An 8463-nucleotide genomic window follows, 5' to 3' on the forward strand; every position below is an offset into this window, starting at 1 on the left:
CCTGATTCACAAACCCCAAAATATGGTCTTTAAAATATATAAAAATGAAAGTAAATGTTGAATAGGAGTATTGGTGTCATAAACATGTATCAGAATCCAGGGTTTTAAAGAACATGTTTGATTTTAAAAATAAGAGCACAACTAAAACAGTATACATACTAGAACCGGATATGGTACCGTATTTTTGTCATTTTTCACCAAAAACTGGTTATTTTGTAAAGGTTTTGCCATAAGCTGAGATTTACATGAAAGCTGGTTCTTTACTTGGCAGCTTCCTGACATAGTGCAAATTCAAGTTTGTTAAAATCGTGGCCCCTGGGGGTAGGGTGGGGCCACAATAGGGGATCAAAGTTTTACATGTGAATATGTAGGGAAAATCTTCTGAAGTACCACACGAGCCAGAAAAGTTTGCATCTACATGAAAGCTTCCTGACATGCTGCAGATTCAAGTTTGTTAAAATCATGGCCCCTGGGGGTATAAGATGGGGCCACAATAGGGGATCAAAGTGTGGTTTGCTGATGTATATGGAAATCTTTAAAAGTCTCTTGAACTATTTAAGCTAGGGCTTTCATATTTTGTTTATAAATTGACCTTTCCTATGATGCAACTGTGTGTGACCTTGACCTGAATGTTTAACTTACTTTTGATAAAATCCTAATCTACTCATATGTCCTGAACTATTTAAGGTAGATCTTTTCATATGTATATTTCTTTGGTATGACCTTTCATATCATGATCTTTGACCTTGAACTCGGAATTTAACCTACTTTTAAGAAAACATGAAATATATCTGGAACTATTTTAGTTGGGGATTTCATATTTTGTATATAGATTCTTCATGGCAAGACCTTGTACACAATGGTGTTGACCTACATTTTAATAAAACCCTGAAACATTCGATTTCTCCTGATCTGTTAAGGTACAACATTCATATTTTGTATAAATAGATTCTTTATGACTTTCATGAAGTGTGACCTTGGAGTTGGGCCTACTTTTTAAATTTCTGACCTATTCATCATCTGAACTATTTAAGATAGAGCTTTTTATATTTTGTATACAGATTTCTTATGAAAAAATCTTTCATATACCACAATCTATGACCTTGTCTTACCCAGAACAGCAAGGTCATGTTAGTCATATTGGTGTAGAGGCATCTCTGTTATGTGAATTCTTTTAAAGTTGTGATTGGGGTCAAAATTTTCATGGGAAAATGGGATTCATAAAAAAAATCTTTTAAAATTCAAAACAGTTGAACAACAACAGGGCCATAGGTACCTTAAGGAAAGAGTGGGGGGGGGGGGGGGGGGTAATTTCTGTTAACATTCATAGTGTATGTTATATTAAATATTGAAATTTAAGAAAGAAATTAGCTCTTCATGAAAGGTATACTGACATTAAGTGTCACATGCAGTTTACACCCTCATGTATTTAAAAAAAAAAATAATTTTATTTACATTCTTCTTTAATTTCCGTCAGAATTCCCAGCTGTTAAAATAAGAGTACTATATTTATCATGATTCATACTGCATTGTTCACAACTGCAACGCATTCATGTGAAAATCACTCTCATTTTAATTTGTACGGATATTGAAAGCAAAAACAATTTAATTATAAATATAATCATATGAACTAGCAAGTTATGTGTATGAAGGTGAAAAAGAAAGACATTGATTCTCTGATAACGAAGTACATAGATAAAAATTAAGGAATTGGTAAATGTTGAAAATCATTACTCCAGATAGTTTAAATTAATTTGAGAGAAATACACGTGTTGATAAGTTAATTGAGCGTTGAATAAAAGTGTAGGGCACGAGAACAGCTGCTATTTGGGATGATGGGATTAAGCAGACTATTGCCATTTGATTTTGGAATATTTTTTGTGACAACCGAAATGAAAAAGTTTATTGTCCCTTTTGGAAAAAATCACCTGTCTCTTGTAATTCATGACTTGAATATAAAATATGTACATACTATTGGAAGGCCGATTTCAATTATCCAACGGTAAAAAGATAATGTATTTTTGCCATGCTATGAACAAAATGAAATAAATACCAATATTTCCAAAAATATAACATTGGGGTAAAGATACAATATTTTTATTGTAGTGTTGCTCTTTACTGATTGTAATAATCTAATTTCCCAGCCCTGTGTAAAATAGCCAATTGACTTGTGCAGTTGTGAATTTTTTCTGCAATGCTAGCTATACAACAAAGAAAGCATTTTATTGTTTAATTAACCCCAGCCCCACTGTCAGACTATACACCACATTAACTCCAGTCCTACTGTCAGACTATACACCACATTAACCCCAGCCCCACTGTCAGACTATACACCACATTAACCCCAGTCCTACTGTCAGACTATACACCACATTAAACCCAGTCCTACTGTCAGAGTATACACCACATTAACCTCAGTCCTACTGTCAGACTATACACCACATTAAACCCAGTCCTACTATCAGACTATACACCACATTAACCCCAGTCCTACTGTCAGACTATACACCACATTAACCCCAGTCCTACTATCAGACTATACACCACATTAACCCCAGTCCTACTGTTAGACTACACCACATTAACCCCAGTCCTACTGTTAGACTATACACCACATTAACCCCAGTCCTACTGTTAGACTACACCACATTAAACCCAGTCCTACTGTTAGACTATACACCACATTAAATCTAGTCCTGCATTCAGACTATACACCACATTAAATCTAGTTCTGCATTCAGACTATACACCACATTAAACCCAGTCCCACTGTCAGACTATACACCACATTAACCCCAGTCCTACTGTCAGACTATACACCACATTAACCCCAGTCCTACTGTTAGACTACACCACATTAACCCCAGTCCTACTGTTAGACTACACCACATTAAACCCAGTCCTACTGTCAGACTATACACCACATTAAACCCAGTCCTACTGTTAGACTATACACCACATTAAACCCAGTCCTACTGTCGGACTATACACCACATTAACCCCAACCCCACTGTCAGACTATACACCACATTAACCCCAGTCCTACTGTTAGACTACACCACATTAATCCCAGTCCTACTGTTAGACTATACACCACATTAAACCCAGTCCTACTGTTAGACTATACACCACATTAAACCCAGTCCTACTGTTAGACTATACACCACATTAAACCCAGTCCTACTGTTAGACTACACCACATTAAACCCAGTCCTACTGTTAGACTATACACCACATTAAACCCAGTCCTACTGTTAGACTATACACCACATTAAACCCAGTCCTACTGTCAGACTATACACCACATTAACCCCAGTCCTACTGTTAGACTATACACCACATTAAACCCAGTCCTACTGTCAGACTATACACCACATTAAACCCAGTCCTACTGTCGGACTATACACCACATTAAACCCAGTCCTACTGTCGGACTATACACCACATTAACCCCAGTCCTACTGTCAGACTATACACCACATTAAATCTAGTCCTGCATTAAGACTATACACCACATTAAATCTAGTTCTGCATTCAGACTATACACCACATTAAATCTAGTCCTGCATTCAGACTATACACCACATTAAATCTAGTCCTGCATTCAGACTATACACCACATTAAATCCAGTACTGATGTCAGACTATACACCATATTAACCTCAGTCCCACTGTTAGACTACACACCACATTAACCACAGTCATACTGTTAGACTATACACCACATTAAACCCAGTCCTACTGTCGGACTATACACCACATTAACCCCAGTCCTACTGTCAGACTATACACCACATTAACCTCAGTCCTACTGTTAGACTATACACCACATTAAACCCAGTCCTACTGTCAGACTATACACCACATTAAACCAAGTCCTACTGTTAGACTATACACCACATTAACCTCAGTCATACTGTTAGACTATACACCACATTAAACCCAGTCCTACTGTCAGACTATACACCACATTAACCCCAGTCCTACTGTTAGACTATACACCACATTAAACCCAGTCCTACTGTTAGACTATACACCACATTAAACCCAGTCCTACTGTCAGACTATACACCACATTAACCCCAGTCCTACTGTTAGACTATACACCACATTAAACCCAGTCCTACTGTCAGACTATACACCACATTAAACCCAGTCCTACTGTTAGACTATACACCACATTAACCCCAGTCCTACTGTTAGACTATACACCACATTAAACCCAGTCCTACTGTCGGACTATACACCACATTAAACCCAGTCCTACTGTCGGACTATACACCACATTAACCCCAGTCCTACTGTCAGACTATACACCACATTAAATCTAGTCCTGCATTCAGACTATACACCACATTAAATCTAGTCCTGCATTCAGACTATACACCACATTAAATCCAGTACTGATGTCAGACTATACACCATATTAACCTCAGTCCCACTGTCAGACTATACACCACATTAACCCCAGTCCTACTGTCAGACTATACACCACAATAACCCCAGTCCTACTGTCAGACTATACACCACATTAACCCCAGTCCTACTGTTAGACTATACACCACATTAAACCCAGTCCTACTGTCAGACTATACACCACATTAAACCCAGTCCTACTGTCGGACTATACACCACATTAACCCCAGTCCTACTATCAGACTACACACCACATTAAACCCAGTCCTACTATCAGACTATACACCACATTAAACCCAGTCCTGCATTCAGACTATACACCACATTAACCCCAGTCCTACTGTCAGACTATACACCACATTAAATCTAGTCCTGCATTCAGACTATACACCACATTAAATCTAGTCCCGCTGTCAGACTATACACCACATTAAATCTAGTCCCGCTGTCAGACTATACACCACATTAAACCCAGTCCTACTGTCAGACTATACACCACATTAACCTCAGTCCTACTGTTAGACTATACACCACATTAAACCCAGTCCTACTGTCAGACTATACACCACATTAAACCAAGTCCTACTGTTAGACTATACACCACATTAACCTCAGTCATACTGTTAGACTATACACCACATTAAACCCAGTCCTACTGTCAGACTATACACCACATTAACCCCAGTCCTACTGTTAGACTATACACCACATTAAACCCAGTCCTACTGTTAGACTATACACCACATTAAACCCAGTCCTACTGTCAGACTATACACCACATTAACCCCAGTCCTACTGTTAGACTATACACCACATTAAACCCAGTCCTACTGTCAGACTATACACCACATTAAACCCAGTCCTACTGTTAGACTATACACCACATTAACCCCAGTCCTACTGTTAGACTATACACCACATTAAACCCAGTCCTACTGTCGGACTATACACCACATTAAACCCAGTCCTACTGTCGGACTATACACCACATTAACCCCAGTCCTACTGTCAGACTATACACCACATTAAATCTAGTCCTGCATTCAGACTATACACCACATTAAATCTAGTCCTGCATTCAGACTATACACCACATTAAATCCAGTACTGATGTCAGACTATACACCATATTAACCTCAGTCCCACTGTCAGACTATACACCACATTAACCCCAGTCCTACTGTCAGACTATACACCACAATAACCCCAGTCCTACTGTCAGACTATACACCACATTAACCCCAGTCCTACTGTCAGACTATACACCACATTAAACCCAGTCCTACTGTCAGAGTATACACCACATTAACCTCAGTCCTACTGTCAGACTATACACCACATTAAACCCAGTCCTACTATCAGACTATACACCACATTAACCCCAGTCCTACTGTCAGACTATACACCACATTAACCCCAGTCCTACTATCAGACTATACACCACATTAACCCCAGTCCTACTGTTAGACTACACCACATTAACCCCAGTCCTACTGTTAGACTATACACCACATTAACCCCAGTCCTACTGTTAGACTACACCACATTAAACCCAGTCCTACTGTTAGACTATACACCACATTAAATCTAGTCCTGCATTCAGACTATACACCACATTAAATCTAGTTCTGCATTCAGACTATACACCACATTAAACCCAGTCCCACTGTCAGACTATACACCACATTAACCCCAGTCCTACTGTCAGACTATACACCACATTAACCCCAGTCCTACTGTTAGACTACACCACATTAACCCCAGTCCTACTGTTAGACTACACCACATTAAACCCAGTCCTACTGTTAGACTATACACCACATTAAACCCAGTCCTACTGTTAGACTATACACCACATTAAACCCAGTCCTACTGTCGGACTATACACCACATTAACCCCAACCCCACTGTCAGACTATACACCACATTAACCCCAGTCCTACTGTTAGACTACACCACATTAATCCCAGTCCTACTGTTAGACTATACACCACATTAAACCCAGTCCTACTGTTAGACTATACACCACATTAAACCCAGTCCTACTGTTAGACTATACACCACATTAAACCCAGTCCTACTGTTAGACTACACCACATTAAACCCAGTCCTACTGTTAGACTATACACCACATTAAACCCAGTCCTACTGTTAGACTATACACCACATTAAACCCAGTCCTACTGTCAGACTATACACCACATTAACCCCAGTCCTACTGTCAGACTATACACCACATTAAACCCAGTCCTACTGTCAGACTATACACCACATTAAACCCAGTCCTACTGTCGGACTATACACCACATTAAACCCAGTCCTACTGTCGGACTATACACCACATTAACCCCAGTCCTACTGTCAGACTATACACCACATTAAATCTAGTCCTGCATTAAGACTATACACCACATTAAATCTAGTTCTGCATTCAGACTATACACCACATTAAATCTAGTCCTGCATTCAGACTATACACCACATTAAATCTAGTCCTGCATTCAGACTATACACCACATTAAATCCAGTACTGATGTCAGACTATACACCATATTAACCTCAGTCCCACTGTTAGACTACACACCACATTAACCACAGTCATACTGTTAGACTATACACCACATTAAACCCAGTCCTACTGTCGGACTATACACCACATTAACCCCAGTCCTACTGTCAGACTATACACCACATTAACCTCAGTCCTACTGTTAGACTATACACCACATTAAACCCAGTCCTACTGTCAGACTATACACCACATTAAACCAAGTCCTACTGTTAGACTATACACCACATTAACCTCAGTCATACTGTTAGACTATACACCACATTAAACCCAGTCCTACTGTCAGACTATACACCACATTAACCCCAGTCCTACTGTTAGACTATACACCACATTAAACCCAGTCCTACTGTTAGACTATACACCACATTAAACCCAGTCCTACTGTCAGACTATACACCACATTAACCCCAGTCCTACTGTTAGACTATACACCACATTAAACCCAGTCCTACTGTCAGACTATACACCACATTAAACCCAGTCCTACTGTTAGACTATACACCACATTAACCCCAGTCCTACTGTTAGACTATACACCACATTAAACCCAGTCCTACTGTCGGACTATACACCACATTAAACCCAGTCCTACTGTCGGACTATACACCACATTAACCCCAGTCCTACTGTCAGACTATACACCACATTAAATCTAGTCCTGCATTCAGACTATACACCACATTAAATCTAGTCCTGCATTCAGACTATACACCACATTAAATCCAGTACTGATGTCAGACTATACACCATATTAACCTCAGTCCCACTGTCAGACTATACACCACATTAACCCCAGTCCTACTGTCAGACTATACACCACAATAACCCCAGTCCTACTGTCAGACTATACACCACATTAACCCCAGTCCTACTGTTAGACTATACACCACATTAAACCCAGTCCTACTGTCAGACTATACACCACATTAAACCCAGTCCTACTGTCGGACTATACACCACATTAACCCCAGTCCTACTATCAGACTACACACCACATTAAACCCAGTCCTACTATCAGACTATACACCACATTAAACCCAGTCCTGCATTCAGACTATACACCACATTAACCCCAGTCCTACTGTCAGACTATACACCACATTAAATCTAGTCCTGCATTCAGACTATACACCACATTAAATCTAGTCCCGCTGTCAGACTATACACCACATTAAATCTAGTCCCGCTGTCAGACTATACACCACATTAAACCCAGTCCTACTGTCAGACTATACACCACATTAACCTCAGTCCTACTGTTAGACTATACACCACATTAAACCCAGTCCTACTGTCAGACTATACACCACATTAAACCAAGTCCTACTGTTAGACTATACACCACATTAACCTCAGTCATACTGTTAGACTATACACCACATTAAACCCAGTCCTACTGTCAGACTATACACCACATTAACCCCAGTCCTACTGTTAGACTATACACCACATTAAACCCAGTCCTACTGTTAGAC

Source organism: Ostrea edulis, chromosome 1, assembly GCF_947568905.1.
Source record: "Ostrea edulis chromosome 1, xbOstEdul1.1, whole genome shotgun sequence".
Classification (NCBI taxonomy): Eukaryota; Metazoa; Mollusca; class Bivalvia; order Ostreida; family Ostreidae; genus Ostrea; species Ostrea edulis.